Source organism: Lissotriton vulgaris, chromosome 11 (assembly GCF_964263255.1).
Source record: "Lissotriton vulgaris chromosome 11, aLisVul1.2, whole genome shotgun sequence".
Classification (NCBI taxonomy): Eukaryota; Metazoa; Chordata; class Amphibia; order Caudata; family Salamandridae; genus Lissotriton; species Lissotriton vulgaris.
Window position 1 is genome coordinate 595,323,934 of NC_141699.1, and position 23,396 is coordinate 595,347,329.

General features: G+C 49.4%; 1 protein-coding gene across 4 annotated transcripts in view; it reads right to left on the bottom strand.

Moving 5' to 3' along the window:
- LOC147683199 (outer mitochondrial transmembrane helix translocase-like) overlaps positions 1-22,641 on the bottom strand; it is a 230,258-nt gene extending 207,617 nt beyond the window's left edge. Inside the window, exon 1 of one of the 4 annotated variants that reach the window (XM_086944802.1) lies at positions 22,361-22,641. The gene's annotated coding sequence lies outside the window, so the exon portion shown is untranslated. Of the gene's footprint in view, positions 1-11,756; positions 11,814-21,999; positions 22,134-22,360 lie in introns of those variants that run through there. The other 3 variants (XM_086944804.1, XM_086944805.1, XM_086944803.1) reach the window with 3 other exon arrangements.
- Positions 22,642-23,396: the final 755 nt, after the last annotated feature.

The window sequence follows — 23,396 nt, forward strand, 5'->3', positions numbered from 1 at the left end:
ATGTCACAAACGTAACTGTTAGTATGGTGGCAGTCTGTGTGTTCTCCTTTGTACTGCCGGTCACCAATGTATTTAACTGTGTAGCCTTGGACCGTGTCATGTATGTGCATGTAACTTGCATGATAGAGGTAACTATTAGCGGCGATACTACGCGTCTCTTGTTCCTTTTTCCCCAGCCCCCTCCCCTGGGGCGGCAATCTGAGGGATAGCCCCGGGCGCCACAAGCTCTAGCTACGCCCCTGAAAAAACACCATTGGTACCAATGTGCACCACTTCGTAAAAGGGCTATGAGGGATGTGTGTGCACTTTTCTACTGCATCTACAGTGGGAAAGTCCTTACGGCCACCACAAAAGAAGCAGTAAAACTCGGGAGGAGGAAGCAAAAAGTCCGGGGAAACGCTGCTTGAATGGTTCAGGTCTAACAAAGAGGAAATGGCAAAAATGTATCTGGAACAATACTTGGAAGCCCTACCATTTAGGACACAAAAATGGTTAAAGTAGCATACTGGACTAAATTTGGAACTTGCTATTAAAATAGCAACTACTTTTTCCAGGGCACAACCACAAAAGTTTATACTAGACTGTGTTAAAGGCCCTAAGCCAACAACAGGTAATGTGGGAACATTCCAGAAGAAAACCATGGCTCCCCAATAAGAGATAAATGGAGCAGTAAAAGCAGACGGCCCCTCTCCTTCAGGTCCCCAATGTTATGAATGCGAAAAATGGGGTCAGATTGCCCAATTCTACAGAAATAAAAAAACGGAGAAAGAGCCCCTGGAACTGAACAATCTACCCCAACCCATTTATTACACTAAAGAGATGAGACCTAGCTACCATGTGAGCCTACAGATGAACCACAAGAGGGGTAATGTTTTATTGGACTCAGGTTGAAGGCAATCTGTAATCAAAGAAAGTTTGATTCTTCCCAAACAGGTTATTTTCAATAAACAGGCCTGCATCCAATGTGTTCATGGGGCTCAACAAACGTATCTCATAGCAAAAGTCCATGTAAAGTGGTAGATGGCCAAGAAGCCTGGATAGGGTTTGGAGTGCTTCATAATCTTCAGAAGAAGTAATTCTAGAAGCTGATAAACCTCAATTCCTCACACTTCTTAGAAAGACAAGCAGTATGGAACACGTGTGGCTAAGGGAAATACTAGGATCACAAGATACCTTAGGGGGCACGGAACCTATAAAAGTCACAAAATCTAGTAAGGAGAGACATAAGCCAAAACGCAAGGGGACTTCTCAAACAGCTTTAGTTGTTCAGGCACCTTGGGATCTGGACCAAACGTTTTGGCCCACCCAGATAAATAATCCTACTCTTCAATATGATTGGCATAAAGCCAAATAGGAGGAAGGGAACCCCTTACAGGTATATCCGTTGTTTCATATAAAAAAATAACCGGTTGGTATATCATATTGGAAAAAACAGACTTAGGGCCACATGCATCAAACATTTTTACCCTTGCAAACAGCCCGATTCACAAAATCGACCCTTTTGCAAGGGCAAAAAGGCCTTTTCTGATGCATCAAAGGCTTTGAATGAGCAAATTAGGTAATCACAATTTTTTTCGATTACCTAATGTGCAAATGGAATTAAGGAATCGCAGTTTGTGATTCCCTAATTGCGATGCATCAAGCTTTTCATAAATGCAAAATGTGCAATTAGAAAACACTAATTACCATCAACTTGAAGTTGATGGTTGTTAGACCTGTCAGCCCTTTGGGTGGTCCCTCCTATTTATTTATTTATTTTTGTCCCCTTTTTGCCCCTCAATCTTTTTATTTGCAATGTCCACCAGACTTTTCAGGTGTTGCCCTAGGGGTTAGGTGCTCTTTGCCCTCATAGTCCTTTTCTGAGGGAAGGCCTAGGTGCCTCCCTGACTGAATGTACAAGACACACAAAATGGTGGTCAGCAACTGCCATAACTGCCACCTCAGAGTACGGACCCATAGGTTAGCATAGGGACATTCCAGAACCTTCTGGACCCTTCTGGACCTTCTGGGGTCAGCCTATATAAAGCGGAATGGTAGGCAGCCACTTTAGGTGTGACCAGAGCAAGGGTGGCTTGAGCTGGTGAGGAGTGAGGCGACTGAGTAAGGAGGGCGGCGCATTGAGAGGAAATTGACTGATCTGCAGGTCAGCTGCTCTTGTCTACTGACGCGACCCCTTTCCGGTTGACCGAGCCCGGCCAACTTGAATCTATCCCTTGCTTGAATCTATTTCCTCCTCTTGCCCATAACTGACCAGAAAACGGAGTTAATGCTGCAGATGAGAGAACGGAAGAGAACCTGACTCAATAGTATTTCTTAACCCAGCAGGGAACCCTTACTCTGCAGTGCCGGAAGGAACTTTACCAGCAGCATTGACAGCCCAAACCCATGCCGTCACGCTGCCCAAGGAAGGTGGGGAACGGTCACGGCAAAGGAAAATTAGGACTCACTGTGTGTAGGTCCCATCATGCCCGCTGGCAACTCAGCGGTGTTGTGGCGCCTCTCCCTTCCCACGTCCTGGCCGTAGATTCCTGGTGCTGCCGGGTGGGAGCGAGAAGCAGCAGGCACCGCCAGAGAACCCCGGAAGCTCTGGAGGTGGATCGGCAGTGACGTCGGAAGTCGTCGGAAGTGCCGAGACAGAGGCCGGGTGAAGGTGGAGCTCGTCGAGGGAGGAGCCGGCGTGAGGAGGAGTCGTCGGAAGAGCCGAAGAAGAATCACAGCGGTTCTTGTCAGGTAGACAGACAGAACCTGACTACAGAGTGAGACCGTTAGCCCCCGGGAACACGCACCAGCTGATGAACGGGGCCGGGCTGAGGAGATTCACTCCCAGACCGGGTGGTCAGGCGAGACTTCCAAAACTACGAAGTAAGCAGGGAACATTGACAGGAGGGGGAGGGAGAGCCATCAGAAGCCCTTAACGTTCCCCCCCGTGTAACACAAGCCCAGCTGAACAAGAGGGGAAGTGCTGCGGGGTGACTGGAACTCCGTGAACTATATCCTGAATAGGCCTACAAGAGTACAGGACTTGCTCACAGGCGAATCGGCTGCTTAGGAAGAGCTTCCCTTAAGCAAGGCATCCCCTAGTTATAGTTAAGAGAACCTTTTTCAGATTGATTGAGGGGAATGTTTCTTTTGTGTAGGCTTTGGTAGATTCACTGAGAGCCAAAAGGAAGCAGAATAAGATAAGGAATTAGCCTGCCTGCCCTTGTTTAGATTCACAGCTGCTGGAATAATGAAAAGAATGTGTTAGTGATGAACCTGTTGATAGAACCTGTTACTCCCTATCAATAGTACTAATGTCCTTGAGACCTCAGGGGTAATGTACAGCCTTGCCTTATTGTAAAGAAGCTTGACAAATGCTGATACCTGATCTAAGTTTGTAGAGTATATGTAATGCTTGCTTAAGTTACAGAATTTATCGCTCAGTTCCCGGCATTCGGGAAAAGAGAAGAAAGTATTGTCAATGACCTATAGAACTTGGCACGAACTAATAATTGAATGTGAAGATATTTAATGTACTGACTCTGAAATCTGCCGTAAACCTAACAAAGAATTGTTATAAAGCAGAGCGTATTTTCCTAGAAATTTGATGTAGTGTTGTTTTTGAATGGAAGGATGCTGAGTTACTGAAGGGTGGGACGCAAGCTTAACATTCTTTTTGCCTCTAGATCTGACTGTCTTACACTGGGCCAGGCTACCCTATGTGATCTGGAAACCCCAGGTCCAACATAATTGGTGTATAGCGGTGGGATGAGAACTGTGCTTGCGTCCACTCTATAGTAACCTAGTGTACTCCATAGGCCTACACCTGGAGTTTTCTCCAAGCGGACTCCCTGATTAAAATTTTGTGTTTCCAAATTTACTCCTGGTGGTGGGTGGAGGTAGCTTCTATTTACCCTCTAAATTATTCTTTCTAAGTGGCTGTCCCGAACTCTCAGTGGCAAGATGGAATTCGCACTGGAGGAGTTAGAAACTTATACTGTAGCCCAACTCCGAGAATTCTGTCAGAATATGGGAGTATTCTTCAACAGTGGTGCTAAGAAGGGGGAACTTCAAACTAGCTTGAGGGCGTGGGTGGCAGCTCACCCAGATGGGAAGGAGGAGGAGGAGACAGACAGGGAAACTGTCATCGGGGTAGAGGTGCTGTACCAATCTGAGAGGGAGAACTTATTGACAGGCCCCAGAACAATCTCAAGAGAGGGCAGCAGTGTCTCCGCGAGAAGCTTGACTGAAGCCGAACTAGCAGATAGGAGGGAGGAGAGACAGTTAAGATGGGAGTTGGCCAAGTTGGAAAAGACAAGAGAGGAGAGTAGGCTAGCTCACGAGTTAAGCCTCAGGGAATTAGACTTTAAGGCCCTGCAAGTAGGGACTTCCAATTCCCAAAATGGTGGCAGCGAACCAAAAGAGGTGACCAGGGAACCCAGGCCCTATTTACCAAAGGACGTAGTCGCCAGCTACAGTACAGGGGATGACATCGCCAAGTGGCTGGCTGCCTATGAGGCCTCCTTAAGAGCCCATGGGATACTGGAGAAACATTGGGGGGGTGGCTTGTATAAGTACATGCCTCCTGCAGGGAGGGCCACCCTCTTGGCCTTAGAGCAGGGGGAGCAAACCCACTACCCCACCATGAAAGTGGCGCTAATCAGAAAGTTTGGACTGACCCCAGAAAAATATACTCAAAAGTTTAGGGGTAGTCACACACTAGGCACACAGAATTGGGTGGATTTCTTAGACTACGCAAAGAAGGCATTAGAGGGCTGGGTGCAAGGCAGCGAGGTAGGGGACTATGAGGGGTTGTATGACCTTATACTCAAGGAGCACCTACTCGAGAAATGTTTTCCCGAGCTGCGTCAACACCTGGTGGACAGCAAGCTGACCAACCCCCGGAAGCTTGCAGAGGAGGCGGACATCTGGGCAAGTACCCGGGTGTCTTCAAAGGGGACTAGAGGGGATTCCCAAAGGGCGCCCCCCAGAAGAAGGAGGGGGGAGATAAAAAGCGGAAGTTCTCAAAAGGCCCCCAAAACAGTTTCCAGGGAAAGGGAACAGGATTCACCCCTAAGGCTAACCCGCCCAGAAACCCTCATCTTGGCCAAAGTCAGCAGCCAAGGGTTGTCCACTGCTTTGAGTGTGGTGGTGTTGGACATTATAAGGGAGATGTCAAGTGCCCAAAGAGACCACCCCCTCCCACTGGAGGAAAAGCCCCAGGAGTAGCTAGTGTAGTGCTCGGGGAGGAGTTGCCCTTAGATAAGGGGGGTGAGTGGGCGGGTGTCACCTTAGTGTCCCTGGGAGATCGGGAGATGGTTCCTAAGATCCAGGTGCCCTCAAATACTACAAAGTATGGGCAATGGGTCACCATCAATGGCCAAAGAGGGGAGGCTCTGAGAGACACAGGAGCCAGTATGACTATGGTAAGGAGTCAACTGGTGTCTCCAGAGCAGGTGATTCCACATGTACTCCACCCCGCCGCGATGGCTGACGGCAGATTGGGCCACTACCCTGTGGCCGAGGTTCCCTTTGAGTGGGAAGGGGTTGCAGGTTCACTTCGAGTTGCCGTAAGCCCTGCCGTGCCAGTTGATTGTCTGTTGGGGAATGACATGGAGCACAATGCTTGGAAGGAGGTGGAATACCGGACTCATTCTGAGATGCTGGGTACACCTGACTGGGCCTGTACAAGCACAAGGTCTGCGACTACCCGGAGAGGGTGTTCGCCTGGGCTGTAGCCTGGAACAATGGCCCAGCCCGCTGCCAGAAAGGGAAAGACCCGAAGACAGGAGAAGCCTGCTTCGGCTTCCACGCCCCATGAGACAGTTCGGCCACCTGCGGTGGTGGGCCAGGAGTCCGTGGAGGGGGAAGTAGTCTCCCTGGAGGACTTACCTATCCCTGCTGAGTGGCATGTGGAAGGAGGGCCTACCAGGGAGGAGTTGTGTAAGGGCCAGAAGGAGTGCCCTACCCTGGAGGGACTAAGGCGACAGGCCGAAGCCCAGGCAGCAGGGAACGTTGCAGGGCACTACGACATTTACTGGGAGGACGGACTCCTCTACAGTGAACCCAAGGTACCTTTGCCCGGTTCATCACGGGCCTTGGTAGTCCCTCAACGATACCGAGCCTTTCTTCTAGAATTGGCTCATGAAATTCCCTTGGCAGGACACTTAGGACAGGACAAGACCTTTGCCCGGCTTGTCCCCCACTTTTACTGGCCTCAGATGAAAGTGGCATCCGACACATACTGTCGGACATGTGTATCCTGTCAAGCCAGTGGGAAGACAGGGGTGAAGCTAAAAGCTCCCCTGGAACCACTTCCTGTCGTTAGCACTCCCTTTGAAAGGGTGGGCATCGACATTGTGGGGCCATTGGATCCACCAACTACAGCTGGTCACAGGTTTATCCTGGTTCTGGTGGATCACGCCACACGGTACCCAGAGGCTATTCCTCTGAGGACTGTCACTGCACCTGTAGTGGCTAGGGCCCTGATGGGGATCTTTACCCGAGTGGGTTTCCCCAAGGAAGTTGTGTCTGACAGGGGAACCAACTTCATGTCAGCGTACATGCGGGCTATGTGGAAGGAGTGTGGAGTTACTTACCGGTTTACCACTCCTTATCACCCACAGACCAATGGTCTGGTGGAAAGGTTCAACAAGACCTTAAAAGGCATGATAAGAAGTCTGCCTGAGAGCCTGCGGAGGAAATGGGACGTCCTCCTACCCTGTCTGCTATTTTCCTACAGGGAAGTGCCACAGAAAGGAGTGGGCTTCAGCCTCTTCGAGCTTCTGTATGGGCATCCTGTACGTGGACCTCTCAGCCTGGTGAAGGACGGATGAGAAAAGTCTCCCAGGAAGCTTCCCCAGGATGTGGAAGCAAGCTTCTGACAACTTGGAAGCCAGTCAAGCAGTAATGAAAGAGTGGTATGACCACAACGCTCACCCTGTGGAGTTGGAGCCTGGCCAGAAAGTGTGGGTGATGGAACCTGGAGAGCTAAGTGCCCTCCAAGATCGCTGGACAGGCCCCTTTGAGGTGTTGGAGAAGAAGGGTAAGGCCGCCTATCTGGTGGACCTTAAGACCCCTCGACAGCCCTTACGGGTACTACATGCCAATCGCCTCAAACCCCACCATGAGAGGCCCGAAGTCATCTTGATGATGGTGACTGATGGTGCCGAGGAAGCGGAAAGCGAGCCTCTCCCTGATCTTTTTTCGTCTCAGGAAAAGGATGGGTCGGTGGAAGGAGTGATTCTCTCCCCATCCCTAACTCCTGAGCAACGAGAGGACTGCCGCCAGGTCTTGGAGCAGTACTCCTCGTTGTTCTCCCTTGTCCTGGGAAGGACCCACCTGTGTACCCATGATGTGGACACAGGAGACAGCCCACCAGTGAAGTCTAAGACCTACCGGCTGTCAGACAAGGTGAAGGCTAGCATCCACAGTGAAGTTACAAAGATGCTGGAGCTAGGAGTTATTGAACCTTCCAGTAGTCCCTGGTCCAGTCCGGTGGTTCTGGTACCAAAAGCTGCCCCACCGGGCACCACTCCAGAACTAAGGTTCTGTGTGGATTACCGGGGATTGAACTTAGTAACTAAGACTGATGCACATCCGATCCCAAGGGCGGATGACCTCATTGACCGGCTAGGAGCTGCCCAATACTTAAGTACCTTTGACCTCACTTCAGGGTACTGGCAGATCTCCCTTACAGAAGGAGCAAAGGAAAGGTCAGCCTTCTCCACGCCTCAGGGTCACTACCAGTTCTGTGTGATGCCCTTCGGGCTCAAGAACGCCCCTGCTACTTTTCAGCGGCTGGTGAACCAGGTCCTTTCGGGAATGGAGGCTTTCTCCGCTGCTTATCTGGATGACATTGCCGTCTTCAGCAGCAGTTGGAAGGACCATTTGTGTCACTTACAAGCTGGTCTCCAGGCCCTGAAACAGGCTGGCTTGACAATCAAAGCCAATAAATGTCAGATCGGGCAGGGGTTGGTTGTGTACCTAGGCCACTTGGTGGGCAGGGGAGCAGTGCAGCCCCTCCAGGCAAAGATTGAGGCCATCAAGGCCTGGGAGCCCCCAAGACCCAAACTGAGGTCCGAGCTTTCCTGGGCCTCAGAGGTTACTACCGACGCTTCGTGAAGGGGTATGGCAATATTGTAGCACCCCTCACTGAGCTCACCTCCAAGAAACAACCTCGACGGGTAGTCTGGACAGAGGCTTGTCAGCAAGCCTTTGAGAAGCTGAAACAAGCGATGTGTGCAGCACCGGTCCTGAGGGCCCCAGATTTCTCCAAGGAGTTCATTGTCCAGACAGATGCATCAGAGCATGGCATTGGGGCAGTGTTATCGCAACTCAACGAAGAGGGTCTGGATCAACCTGTTGTCTTTCTGTCTAGGAGACTGCTTCCCCGGGAACGGAAGTGGAGTGCAATAGAGCGGGAAGCCTTTGCGGTGGTATGGGCTCTGAAGAAGCTGCGGCCATTCCTATTTGGCTCGCACTTCCTGGTTCAGGCCGACCACCGACCCCTTCGTTGGCTGATGCAAATGAAGGGGGAAAATCCCAAGTTGTTGAGATGGTCCATCTCCCTACAGGGAATGGACTTCCGGGTGGAACATCGGCCTAGAGTGGACCACGCCAATGCAGACGGTCTCTCTAGGTATTTCCGCCTTAGTGATGAGGACTCCCAAGGGGTTGGGTAGCTCTCCCCACTTTCAGCTGGGGGGGGACGCGTGTTAGACCTGTCAGCCCTTTGGGTGGTCCCTCCTATTTATTTATTTATTTTTGTCCCCTTTTTGCCCCTCAATCTTTTTATTTTTAATGTCCACTAGACTTTTCAGGTGTTGACCTAGGGGTTAGGTGCTCTTTGCCCTCATAATCCTTTTCTGAGGGAAGGCCTAGGTGCCTCCCTGACTGAATTTACAAGACACACAAAATGGTGGTCAGCAACTGCCATAACTGCCACCTCAGAGTACGGACCCATAGGTTAGCATAGGGACATTCCAGAACCTTCTGGACCTTCTGGGGTCAGCCTATATAAGGCGGAATGGTAGGCAGCCATTTTAGGTGTGACCAGAGCAAGGGTGGCTTGAGCTGGTGAGGAGTGAGGCGACTGAGTAAGGAGGGCGGCGCATTGAGAGGAAATTGACTGATCTGCAGGTCAGCTGCTCTTGTCTACTGACGCGACCCCTTTCCGGTTGACCGAGCCCAGCCAACGTGAATCTATCCCTTGCTTGAAGCTATTTCCTCCTCTTGACCATAACTGACCAGAAAACTGAGTTAATGCTGCCGATGAGAGAACGGAAGAGAACCTGACTCAATAGTATTGCTTAACCCAGCAGGGAACCCTTACTCGGCAGTGCCGGAAGGAACTTTACCAGCAGCATTGACAGCCCAAGCCCTTGCCGTCACGCTGCCCAAGGAAGGTGGGGAACGGTCATGGCAAAGGAAAATTAGGACTCACCGTGTGTAGGTCCCATCGTGCCCGCTGGCAACTCAGCGGTGTTGTGGCGCCTCTCCCTTCCCGCGTCCTGGCCGTAGATTCCTGGTGCTGCCGGGTGGGAGCGAGAAGCAGCAGGCACCGCCAGAGGACCCCGGAAGCTCTGGAGGTGGATCGGCAGTGACGTCGGAAGTCGTCGGAAGTGCAGAGACAGAGGCCGGATGAAGGTGGAGCTCGTCGAGGGAGGAGCCGCGTGAGGAGGAGTCGTCGGAAGAGCCGAAGAAGAATCGCAGCGGTTCCTGTCAGGTAGACAGACAGAACCTGACTACGGAGTGAGGCCGTCAGCCCCCGGGAACATGCACCAGCTGAGGAACGGGGCCGGGCTGAGGAGATTCACTCCCTGACCGGGTTGTCAGGCGAGACTTCCAAAACTACGAAGTGAGCAGGGAACATTGACAGGAGGGGGAGAGAGAGCCATCAGAAGCCCTTAACTTTCCCCCCGCCAGAGGACCCCGGAAGCTCTGGAGGTGGATCGGCAGTGACGTCGGAAGTCGTCGGAAGTGCAGAGCCTTTTTGGGGGGTGCATCAAGGGGTCTTATGCCCCCTGGCACTCTTGGAATTGCATTTGCAATTTGCGATTACCAATTTGGTAATCGCAATTTGTGAATGCATTCCCATTCATTCCTATGGGCCTTTAGGCCCATAGGAATGGATGGAATGACGTTACCTAATAGCGATTCGCAATTTGTGAATCGCTATTAGGTAATTTAATGCGATTCCTACATGCACACGGAATTGCGATTCCTAATTAGCGATTCCTTCAAAATCGCTATTTGAGAATCACGATTCCTTCTGTTGATGCATGTGGCAGTATGTTTTCCAGTTGCTGGTTTCCAACTCGTTCTGTGACCAAATTTGGAATTTTGCCCATTTCCATCTCAAAGCAGGCCATTTCAGGGCAGAGAAAACCTTCCAAGCAATATTAGTTCAATTGTATTGCCTATATATTATAGTACAAATCAAGAAATACAGCCAAGAATCTGAGGTATGCCAAAAGAAAAACCCCTATCAACCTCCACATGTTCTCCTACAACGGAGATCTATCACAGGGAAACCCTTTGAAAGGGCTCTAATGGGAGCTATAATGGGATCCTAAAACTAACCCTAAAGATAATGCTTACTGGAGAAGGAAGAAAATGGGACCTACTACTTCCTTTAACTTTATATGTGGTCCAAAATCAAATTACTCTTTTGGTGAAAACCCCAAACTTTACTGGAAATCACTGAGGAGGCATGGAAAAAGGATTCCCAGGAGGAAAGGAGTTTATTAGATTATACTCTACAGTTGAAAGCAAGGTTTGGTAAACTCAGGGAACGGGTACAAACCCGTTTAGAGGAAATCCAACAAATACAAGCACATTTTTATAATCAAAAGGGAAAAAATTGAAAAAATTAAAATTAAGTGACTGGACACTAGTATTATTACCTACATCTGATAAGTTAAAATTTGAATGGTAAGGACCTTATGAAGTCATAAGAAAGATCGGCTGACACCTATAAATTAAGACTCCCATGAGGACGCACTCAGATTTACCACTTAAATATATTTTTTAAATGGTTGGGTTCACCTCCAAAAATGTGCAAACAACAGCTACAATAAAACTGGAGGAAAGCACCATGAGAGAGATTACCCCTGGGCAGATGTTAACTCAGGAACAGAAAGATGACGTATGCCAATGTTTGTTATCCTTTTCCAAGATCTTCTATGACCTTCCTGGTAGGACCCATCTCACAACTACAACCCTATTGAATCCCAGAGGCCAGGAGGAGAGCTATACAAAGTGACATTGTTTAAAATAGGGGTGATTGTCGTGCTCTCCTATCGTTCTTGTTCCTAAACCAGATGGAACCATTCAGTTTTGTATAGATTTTAGGGCGGTGATTAAAATGTTGAAGTTAGATAACTTTCCATCATCTGAGAATTGATTAACTGATTGAGCAGCTAGGTGTGGTCTGTTACATATCCACCATTTACCTAAAGAAGCTATATTGGTAAATTCCACTTTGCCAAGAGGATAAGGAAAAGACAGCATTTTGGACACCATATGACCTTTTCCAATTTCTCTCTTTCGGGTTACATGGGGCTTCTGCCACCATCCAAAGGGTCATTAATCAAATCCTAGCGAAACACTAGAAGTACTTAGCATACATAGATGATGTTGTTGTTTTTAGAAAGACCTGGGAGTATCATCTTGCCCATTTAAGAGCGGTTCTAATAGACTGACAAGCTGTCAGCCTCTATATAAATAAAAAAAAATGCAAATTGGCACAAAATAAGGTCATGTATTTATGTTACCTTCTCGGAAAGGGTCTTCTTTCACCTTAAGAGGAAATGGTCCAAGCTATCACGACTGTCCCTTTCCCTGAACCAAAAGAGACATGATAGCATTTTTAGGCTTGCTAGGCTATTATAGGAGGTTTATTCCCCAATATTTTAAAGTTCCTGAAAAAAACTGCTTTAGCCAAGTCCTTTAAATGTCTCTCTAAAAATGATCTTGAAGCCTTTGACCTCTTAAAGAACCTAATCACTTCTAAATCCATTTTACGAACTTCTGAGTTTAAAAAACTGTTCTTGCTAAAAACTGATGCCTCTGACATTGAAAAAGGAGCAGTTATTTCTCAAACTGATGAAGGGAATGAGAATCCCATTTTCTTCATCAGTCTGAAGTTATACCCTAGGGAAAGCCATTATCTGGTGATCTAGAAAGAATTCCAAACCAAAAAGGAGAAGCGTAGAGGTACTGACAGAATCACCCTCCAAAGCGAGACTTTTTTAACCACAGAGATTCTATCAAAAAAAGTGAAAAAGTGATGGTTTTTTAATTTTTAACCGTTTCTAAAATGGTGCTAGGCTCTCTCTTACACATGGAAAGATGGGAGCACAATGTGCTTGTTAAAATACCCCTCACACACTAAAAAACCATTAGTGTCATGCTTCATCATAGGGGTCTTCCCGCCCCTATAACGGGACGGGGCGTGCTACGACCAGACGGAATACGCGGGAGCACTAAGATGTGACAGAGGCTATGTGTAGGTGCATGGGTATCAGTGAGGGTGTAGGGACCTAACACTAGTGAGTGTGCAAAAAGTGAAAAATGGAAAAAGGTTAAAAATTCCCTGGCTTAGTAGAAAAAAACAAATTTATTAACTTCTCTAGCTGGGAACATTAAGAAGGGGTTGTGTGGTAGAGCATTAGCTGCTACCTAGTCGACATGTTTCGTAAGCAGTCCCCTACTGCTTACTCATCAGGACCATATAACGATCCCTACTAGTTACTACTCAGTTCTATGAGATAGTGCCTACTGTCCTACAAACAACCAGCAAAAATAAGCTGGCTGTTTGGGCTTCGGGGCATGAGTTGGCCCAGGTGAAGCAGGAAAAATTGACCTGATGTGGTCTTTATCTCAATAATTGTCATCGCCCCATGAGTTTGCAGGCGAGGGGTATTCTGCGCAGTTTAATGTCTGCCAGAGAAAGAAATCATTATTCCTACCCCCGTGCCACGTCAGGGGAAGGTGATGAGCAATAATACAGGGATTAGATTCTGTGCTATTTATTATAAGTGTTTTATTATTGTTCTCAGTCTGCCTGGAACATTCGTTGGTGCTGCAGCAACCGCTAGATTGTATCGTGTTGCTGTGGCCTATTAGTTCCGTGCTACCCTCCTGCACCCCGTGGGGGGGGGAGTCAGTCGACCATATCCAGAGGGCTAAAGCGATTGCGGCTCAGGAAAGGACCTGGTAGGTGGATGTTAGCATTCCCATCCCCAGTCCCACTGCTCCCTCCCCTGGGGCCCACTCTCGTCCAACTATCCTCCACCTCCCCACTAGAACTCCAAGATCTAGGCCAGTAAAAGAAAGACAAGGGAAGGGACTCAATGGTAGTATCAAGATCTCGGTATGGCCAGGAACATACATGTGAGACAGTTCTTGGGTTTCGGAAATTTACCAAAACACAGTACCCATTAATGTTTTTAGGCGTATTGCCTATCCACTGCACCCTACGAACCATCAGAATCTCACTAGAGATTTGGGAAGGGAGAGGCCTATTCCTGCTCAACCAGTTAATAACCTTATTTTTCAGAGACTGGAAGGATTCCCTGGTCGAAGCCTCCAACACTGGGACCCTTGTTAGTACGACTACAAGAGGTCACGCTTCTGGTTGTAAATTAATTGCCAACTTGTTTGGCGGGCAGCCACCTACATGGGTTTCCCTTTGAGCAGTTTTTTCGGAGTCCATCTCTATCCTTGGGATCTCTGCCACTGATTGCCGCGGGACATTAACAATAGTGTCAATATTAGTAGGGGGCCTTTGCACTATGGCTCCTGCACCTACTGAGGAATTAGAGATGTCAATTTGAGAGCCCCCCTGGCCCTTCTTAGCCCCCTTAGCACCCTCCCTCAAGAGCTTTGTAACCCCATCCAAGCCCTCACCAGCCAGAACAGTAGCCCTTTCTGTAGGGGACAGCCTTGACTCTATCTGGGCTAGTCTGGCTTCCAGAGGACCAATGAGAGCCCTGCAAACCATACTCAATTTAGCAATCGTTGGATCTTCTTGCATGAGTGCAGTATTGCTGATATTTGGATCAACCATGTTCAAAGTGGGGGAACTTGCCTCCGTGGGTGCAGCAACTACTGGAGCGCTCACGGGGGACATCCCGTGGGGTTCTGGGTCGTTCATTTGTTTAGCGAGCTTGGCCTTTCGCCCGCCAGGTTTATCGGTGGTACGCTTTTTTTTGGGTATGGCCCTTTCACGATGGCCCCTAAAATTACTACCATTTTGCTTCTCCTGAATAGTATTAACAAATTCAGCATTGACATTGGAATTAGACATAGGATTAACTTCCAAAACACTTGATTCAGTAGTGTGGTTAGAGTGTGAGCGTACCCCCCCCCCCCAACAGGTCTGCCCCTTCCTGTGTTAAAATTTCCATAATTTCCGCGCAACCAGGAGTGTTTACAAGCGCTACCCTGTCCAGTGTCTTTGCATTCATGATGTGTCCCAAGGACGATCTTTTGGCCTTTAACAGTTCCTGTGATAGGCGCCTTTCCAGAAAAGTAATTTCATTGGATAAAAGCGAGCTAGATCTGATAATAAAATGATCCAGTGTTCCTACTCTGTTAGAGGCCGAAGGTATAGGTTTGCTTTTTGCTCCTCAGCTCGCGGCCTGCAATCTCAATCTATAGCAACCACCCAAAGATCAGTTTCTAAAACTTGCAGGTCTCCTTACCTCACCCACATGGGAGCTGAAAAAGCCAAGGGATATGGCCCGGTCCGGTCACCCACATGGGAGCTGAAAAAGCCAAGGGATATGGCCTGGTCCGGTCTCTGCCGGTCTCGAACGGGCCCGCCCTTGGCCCTGGCTTCACCCGGCGCTCGTCCGCGTGCGTACCGCGTTGCGCAAGGGTAGGTCACAAATATAGGTCGATGGGGGTGGGGCGGGAAGAGCACGCAGCGTCGCCGCGCAGGCTGCTGGTCCTCGCAGTCCCGCCGGTCTTTGCCCCAGAGTCTCCTGCTGCCAAAACATCCAAACACCAACGCCCTACTCGAGCGGCACCCGAGGAGCGGGGGCTGCGAGGCGCTATTTAGCACACCTGTGTGGGGAGGGCAGGAAGAGCATGCAGCGTCGCCGCGCGGGCTGCTGGTCCTCGCAGTCCCGCCGGTCTTTGCCCCATAGTCTCCTGCTGCCAAAACGTCCAAACACCAACGCCTTACTCTACCGGCAGTAGAAGCTGAGTTCGCTGTGCCACAGCCGTGGTCCCTTTTCTGCCGCTTTTCACCATACACTCAGTTCACCCCTGGCGCCTCGTTGCGGCTCATGCGGTGAATCTCAGTGTCTCTCAGTGGGGGGCGGGAGTAGGGAGTGTTTTGACACTTGAAAACAGATGGTGCCCCTGCTCGCTCCCGCAAGGAAACACTTTGTGGGTCTGTTTTGTTTTTTTTGCTCGTCAGCGCGTCTGGTGGAGTTCTCAAAAACGACTTGTTTGCTCCAGCGAGGCTATAATCAGGGCTTTGGGAAAAAAGCAATTGCCATCAACGTTATCTCGTGCATCGCTGATCTGAACTCGTGGTTTAGTAAACCCAGATTACGTCTCGTCTTCCGGCTGTTGCATTTTGGGGCTCACATCTCTCAGGGATCAGTTTCCGCCAGCAACGCATCATTTCGAGAACTTTGCACGAGCCGTCGTTGTCTAACACGTACTTTCAAAGTGTTGCGATGGAGATGTTGCAGTGATATCTATTAATAGCCCTCGCCGTTATTGTGTTGTTGTTTTTTGATACAAGCGAGGCCCTGCAGTATAAAAGCAGTTTTTGTTTGATATGGAGCCACTTTGGCTTTATTACTCACAGGCAGGGCCAGGGTAATTATGCGATTGTACATCTGCTGCATTTTTTCGCACGATTATGGATATGCTGCGTTTGCCACATAATCCATTGTCTGTATCATAATATGCAGGTTTTAACAGAAAAAATGTTTCTAGCTCAAACTGTTCGAAAGTTGCTAAAAATGCTGCGACACGTGTTGCTACACAGTGGAAGGCAAATGTTTACTGGTCTCCTTTATTTACACAATTTAAAGGGGGTCCGGTCTTGGCCAATCAGGAGTGAGGACCGGGGCTCCCTTTGAAGTCAAAATGGCGCCACCAATCATTAAAATAAATTGAATTATTTCAAAGGGGATCTGGCGTTTTTTTCCTCTTTCTGCAGATGGTGCGACGCACCACCGGGGGGCTGCTTGATATGCGAAGGAGCTGGCTTGGGGGCTGCGAGATCGGGCAGCAAAGGGAGTCCTTTGCGCTTGCGCTACCTTGCAACTCTCTCCTTGAAAATAAACCCACAGATATATATGAGCGCCCACTTTTTACTATAGTTGATGCTAACTTGGAAGCGTCTCATCTCACCGCTTTCCAATCTAAATGGTAAAAATTACGTATGCCAAATATTTTTTGGGGGTGGGGTGCGCTTGGCTGCTCTTGACTTGTTATCAGTTGTCATTAATATTATGTTTTTTCCAGCGAGCGCATCGACTGCTGAAATATCACTGCTATGTGCGCCCAAAAGTGGCGGCGAGAGTGTGGCAATACAATGGAGAGATGGTGGTGGGGAAAGGGTTATGATAAGGTATTTCCATATATGTGTAAAATGCCGCCATGTCTTCCCACCTGAGGGATGGCAACCCAACTGATTACATTAATGTAGGAATTAATATGGATGATCTAATTGATTCTTGAACGAATAGATGCATTACTGGGCAAAGATGAATGGATAAATAAAAGCATGAATAGATGAATACATTAACCCGTTCGGTGCTGATGACGGCTCCCAGCCGTCATGAGTTACGGTGGGCGAGTGCTGATGACAGCCGGGAGCCGTCATGACCACGCCCGCGATCAGAATGTGCCGCACAGGTGCAGAATTCCGGCCGCAGCCTGGGGGTTAATGACTGTTTTGGGAGAATTAATGATCAAAGGTATATATGAAGATAGGTATACATTTATTTAAGAATTGATTTGTGAGTAAGGAAATAGATGAATGGATGAACGCATGACCGATTGATTACATGTGTATTGCACTTGAATGAGCATTGTACCTAATCTTGTAGAAACATTTAAAACAAGCATTGGCATAGCCAATATGTCTCGCCTATGGGACCTTCTAAGGGGCAGATTTATGTTAACTGGCGCATCCCCAGGGATGCGCCAGTTAACGTGCGCCACAGCTCCGCCACCCATGGCACACCATGGTACAAAAACGGCACAGATGCGTGACGCATCTGGGCCGGAAATGTGGCGCATTGTTGGAGTTGCATCGCAAGCGCAACGCAGCTCCAGCAAGGCTCGGGGGTGCCCCATCTACACAATGCTGCATCAAGACCTACGCCTGCTTCAAGCAGGCGCAGGGTTTTGACGCAGCATTGGCCTGAAAGTGACTGATTGAAATCTCATAGATTTCACTCAGCCACTTTCAGGAGGCGTTCCTGCGCAGGAACGCCCCCCCCTGCGCAGGAACGCCTCCTTATGGAGCAGGGCTTTACAACGTGAGATGCGTCACGTTGTAAATAGGGCGCATTGTTTGCGCCGCAGTTGCGTCAAATAAAGTGACGCAATTGCGGCGCAAGGGCATCATAAATCTGCCCCTAAGTGTTTAGTTATCCATCAAAATATCCTTGGTGCAACTACATCACGTGTTGCACGACTAAACACTTATAAGGTCCCAAAGCCGAGACCTTTTTGTGGTGTTGCGCTCTAGTCTATGAGCGTGAACGCGATGACGCGTCACGCTATAGACAAGAGCGGGACCGGCGCGCATGCGCGTAGCGTGAAGAGAAGAGCGCGAAAGCACATACGGCAGTTGGCGACCGAAGCTCTACCTATACAGACGCTCGGCGCTCTATGTTATAGCGATCATTGTTCTTTGTGGAATAAATCCTGTTCCAATCTACTGAGGCTCTGAGTACTGTGTGGGGGACGAAAGAGACAACATTATATTGGCGACGAGGCTGGGATCCACCCATCGTCCAAGCACAGTTGAACTGGGCACTGATCCGGGAACCAAGACCACACCAAGCCCAGAGAACAGAGCAGCGAAGCGGCAAAGACGCAAAAGCATAGAGCGTGGCAGCAGCGCACCCGTACCACTTGGCAGGAGGCACACCAGAAGCAAATCTCAGGTCAGTGCTATCCCAGGGACAAGGAGCCTATAACCCAGCACGCTGGCAACCAAAGGCACCATCCAAAAGCCAGAGGAGGGGGTACAAACCGCCAACCCAATGCAAGGGATAGGGGATAACGCTCCAGGTAGTCCCAGAAGTCAAGGAGACACCGCAGAGAGAGCAGGAGCATCTGGTGCACCCAATAAGCCTGATCTACGGCCACGGGACATTCGTGCAATCTCATACACCGAGAACGCCATTCCCATGGTGGGCTGTCGAAACTTCAAGTTCGAGTTCAGAGGGAGATCAGCCACATGCACATTGTACGTAGCAGAGAAGGGTCCTTCTGTACTCGGATGGAGAGATGCAGGGGATCTAGGAATCGTACTAAACCCTGGGGGCAAAGAACAAATCCTTTTGACGGACGAATGGCCAATCACCAACGGAGAAGAATGGAAATCTACCTACCCCAAGCTATTCGGAGGAACAGTAGTTAAACTAGACAAATTTGTTCACAAGATAGTACTCAAGGAGGGGGCGATACCAGTGACCCACAAAGTCAGGAACATCCCCATATCCACCAGCGAAGCCGTGCAACAGGAACTTCAGAGACTGGAAAAACAAGGCATCATAGAACCTGTGGACAGTGCGGAATGGTTGTCCCCCTTAGTTGTAGCCAAGAAACCTAATGGGAAGGTCCGTCTCTGCGTGGACCTCCGCGAACTCAACAAATGCCTCATCGTTGGGAAGTTCCCTCTGCCTAGGATCGAGGAGATGCTTGCGAGAACTAAAGGAATTAACCATTTCTCAACCATTGATCTCACGTCAGCATACCACCAAATCGACCTGCATCCTACTAGTAGAAAGTACACCTCCTTCATCACACCCTTTGGGTGTTATCAATTCCGCCGCATGCCCTTTGGGCTAGCATCCGCAGCGGCGGTCTTTCAAAAGTTGATGCATCGGTTATTCAAGGACATACCGGGAGTACAGTATTTCCAAGACGACATACTGGTAATGGGATCCACCAAAGGAGATCATGACAGCAAGCTAACCAAAGTCCTCGAAGAATTACAAGACAAAGGCCTCACGGCAGAATGGAGCAAGTGCAAACTAGGGATGCCCTCAGTCACGTACTTGGGACACGAAATCGGTACACATGGCATATCCCCAAAGGAACAGAACGTGAGAGCCATCAAAGAGGCCAAGGCCCCGAGTACCAAGGAAGAAGTACGGTCATTCCTCGGAATGGCCGAGTACTATAGTAAATTTGTGAGACACTTTGCCACCAAAACTTACAGGATGCGACAGCTCATCAGAGATAAGTCGAAGTTCAAGTGGGACACTGAAGCACAAAGTGAATTCGAAACAGTAAAGAATTGCATCAGTGAAGCCGTTCCTTTGCACGGTTACGTCCCCTCAGGCAACACCATCTTGAGGACGGACGCGAGCGATAAAGGCCTAGGGGCAGTGTTGGCACAGGAAAGGGAAAACGGGTCAATAGAAACCATCAGTTTTGCTTCACGTGCTCTCTCCCTGACGGAACAAAGTTACAGCGTCATTGAAAAAGAGATGCTGGCGGTCACCTGGGCTATGGGCAAGTTCCGACAGTTCATCTGGGGCACCAGATTCAAGCTCCAAACGGATCACAAACCCCTAGTCAAGGTCCTGACGTCTTCTGGTCACGACACCGCGACCCCACGCATAGCAAAAATGACGCTCAAGTTATTAGACTACACGTATGATGTTGAATATCTACCGGGAACTCAAAACAGAGTGGCAGATTACCTCAGCAGAGCATCGGCTATGGAGGAGGCACCGGAGAGTGCCCCGGACCAAGAGGAGATGGTAGCAAGCATGGAGGACAATGAAATGACCATCAGCAGGCAAGAATGGGCAGCGGCGTATGAACAAGATGCGGAGAAATCAGAAGTTAAACGACACCTCACCGCAGGATGGCCTGACAAGAGGAGGCTCACAGCGGGAGTACGGAAGTTCTATGAAATGAGGGAAGAGCTGTCCCTGAGCGACTCAGGGGTCTATCTATACAGAGGAGAAAGAGTAGTCCCACCTGAAGCTCTGGTACCAACATTATTATTTAGACAACTGCACGAAGGACATTTGGGCATCGTAAAGACCAAGGCGCGAGTAAAGCAAATGTATTGGTGGCCCGGCATGGATGCCCAAATAGAAAGGCAAGTGAGAGAGTGTGAACAATGCCAAGGAGCGGACACAATACTCCGACCTCTCAGACCAGCTTTAGGAAAGTTCGAGAACCCTCAAAACCCCTGGGAAAACTTGGCCATTGACATCCTTGGACCCGTGCTTGATAACAGAGGAGTAAACAAATTTTTGTGTGTGGTCATAGACAAATACTCGAAATGGCCGGAAGTTGACGTACAAGAATCCATGGACACTGAAACGGTGCTGAAGTTCTTGACGTCCTTGTTCTTAAGGGAAGGAATACCCAAAACTATACTTAGTGACAACGGACCGCAGTTCGTATCAGACAAATGGACACGATTCATGAGGAGGAATGGTATAGAGTCGAAACACACGGCGATCTACCACCCGGCGTGTAACGGCCAAGTGGAGCGGTTCAACCGCGTGCTAATGGGTTCCATACAGGCAGCCATCACGCAGGGAAAAGACTGGGAAGCTGAAATACAGAGCATGCTGTGGGCGTATAGGATCACCCCCACGGTGGTGGGGTACAGCCCCTTCCAAGTGTTGAGAAGCCGATTCCCGTTCACCAGGGACAACGTGGTGTGGAGAGAAAAAACCATTACCAGCAAGTGGTCCCCTGCGGTGGTTCAGCACAACCTAGAGAAGGCCCAAAGGATATATGCAGCCCATTACGACAGACGACGCAACACTAAGGAAACAGAGCTGGAAGAAGGAGAATGGGTCCGAGTCAAGCTTCCCACACTGCAAAAGAAAGGAGAGAGCAAGTATAGCCAACCTTTACAAGTCAAAGAAGTGCGGGGCAGAGCTGCTCTCCTCAGCGACGGCAAGGTGTGGTCCCAAGACCGCATGGCACGAGTCAACAGGATTATAAAGTGGCCCAAGTCTGAGGAAGAGGAGATACTCATTGGGACCGGAGAAGAGATGCCCTCCGGTGGGGAAAGCATGAGTGAACCCTCTGAAGACGGAGGAGAAGGTGGAGAAAGAGAAACACAAACTACAGAGTCAACAAGAAGTCACGATGCCCCTGCCAGAGATGAGCAGAGGGAAGACCTGAGAGACAGTGAGAGGTTACGTGGAGAGAGAGAAGCTGAAGTGAGCATACCGGTAAGGTGCACCCGCATGGGCAGAACAGTCACTTTGCCTTCAAGATATAGAGACTTTGCTATGAGTGGACATTAGAAATTTGGACTAGAACTAATTTCCGTTTGATTGTAAAAAGGGGGAGATATGTGGTGTTGCGCTCTAGTCTATGAGCGTGAACGCGATGACGCGTCACGCTATAGACAAGAGCGGGACCGGCGCGCATGCGCGTAGCGTAAAGAGAAGAGCGCGAAAGCACATACGGCAGTTGGCGGCCGAAGCTCTACCTATACAGACGCTCGGCGCTCTATGTTATAGCGATCATTGTTCTTTGTGGAATAAATCCTGTTCCAATCTACTGAGGCTCTGAGTACTGTGTGGGGGACGAAAGAGACAACATTATACTTTTGGCTATGCCAATGCTTGTTTTTCTATGCAGTCTCTCCCCGTCCCTTGTGCAGGCCGTCCCCTTTCTCCCTGCAGCCCCCGCGCTGCGCCTGGGGCACGAGCCCTCTCCTCCCCAGTGCAGCTCCCCTGCTCTACCTACGGTTCCCCGTCACCAAACTTGCTGCGTGCTGGGCAGCCGGCGCATATCTACGGGTACGCAGCAACCGCGCACCTGCTACTAATGCAGCGTCGTCACACGGTTTGGAGGAGGGACGCGCTCCTCGATTCTTCGAAGAAGTCAGTGTGGGTTTAGGGCTTCATGGGAAGGGGAGAGACAGTCGTCCACACTGGAAAGCAGGCATACCGGAAGCGAGGGCCGGGGTCTACATCCAGGTCGCCAAAACGGTGGGAGGTGGGGGCTGTTGTATTCAGGGACCCGCCCGGGCTTGTGAGTCATGTACGAATGCGATATTGCGAGTGCAATGGAGAGGACGCAGGGGCAGCGCTGCATCGTTGGGGTAGCTCCTTCATCGGAGCGGCCTCGGTACACCAGCCCCCACGAAGCCCCCCCTCTCTCTCAGGGACATCTTTACCTCAGTCTGGGCCCCGCGCCGTCCTCTCTGGCGGGCAGAATCTCGCTCTATCCCCGGAGTCGCCTCGAGCCCCCGAACAGCGGCACCGTCACCTAAGGACTCTGTCTGCTCTCGCTCTCCGACAAGCTAACCATCTTCTCGACCCCTAATGCATCTGACTTTCAGAGGGGAGGATAGAAGGCGTGCGCATCGCATTCTCTTCACACTGCACCTCGATGAGGCGCGGAGGGCTGTGATCATGCCCGATATTATAAAATAACAAAAATACCAGGCCAAAAGATGTTTTTTTATAGCGCTATGCTGCAAACGGTTACACTGCATATTCCTAAACATGGACAGAGCCAAATATTTATCTCGAACGCTCAATAGGAAAAATAAGTCCACAACATTTAATATGTCCAGCATGTTATTTTCATTAATGCCAAATTCGGGAGCCATGTACTGTAAGAACGAGTCATATATAGGAATGAAAGCCCTAAACGGGTCAATTTTACATGTCAATCTGCAGATTATATACTTTTCTATAACAGAGTCTAAATTATGATCAAATGCATGTATTTTTTAAAATGTATTTATCATTCACATGGAAGGTCATTTCCGTCTCCCACCTTATTTACCAGAATATCCTGTATGAATTTTAGGCACTCCTGCAGAGAGTAGCAAACTGGAAATATTAGCCCGGCACAGCCTCCTGGAATGCTGCAGGTGGGGAACACAGCAGCGCCTAGCCTCCTTGCATTTTAAATTCCTTACCTTCCAGGCATGTTTTCAACAGTTGGCTTTAATGATAACAGTCAGTTCCGTAGAGCTGCCAGTAATGTGGGGTTTTCAGAGCTACCCCTGTTATGGTACCCTCCTAATAGCTAACTCTTCTCGAGATTGAGGGATCAGCATGAATCATCACACTTTGCTTCTCTCCCCCACTCGCCATTATGTTAATTTTTAATGAGATGCTAAAGAGTTTCTGTTTACACCCGAGTGTCTCCTGCCTGCAAAGCAATAAAGGGGGAGATAGTCAAATAAGGTATTATTTTCA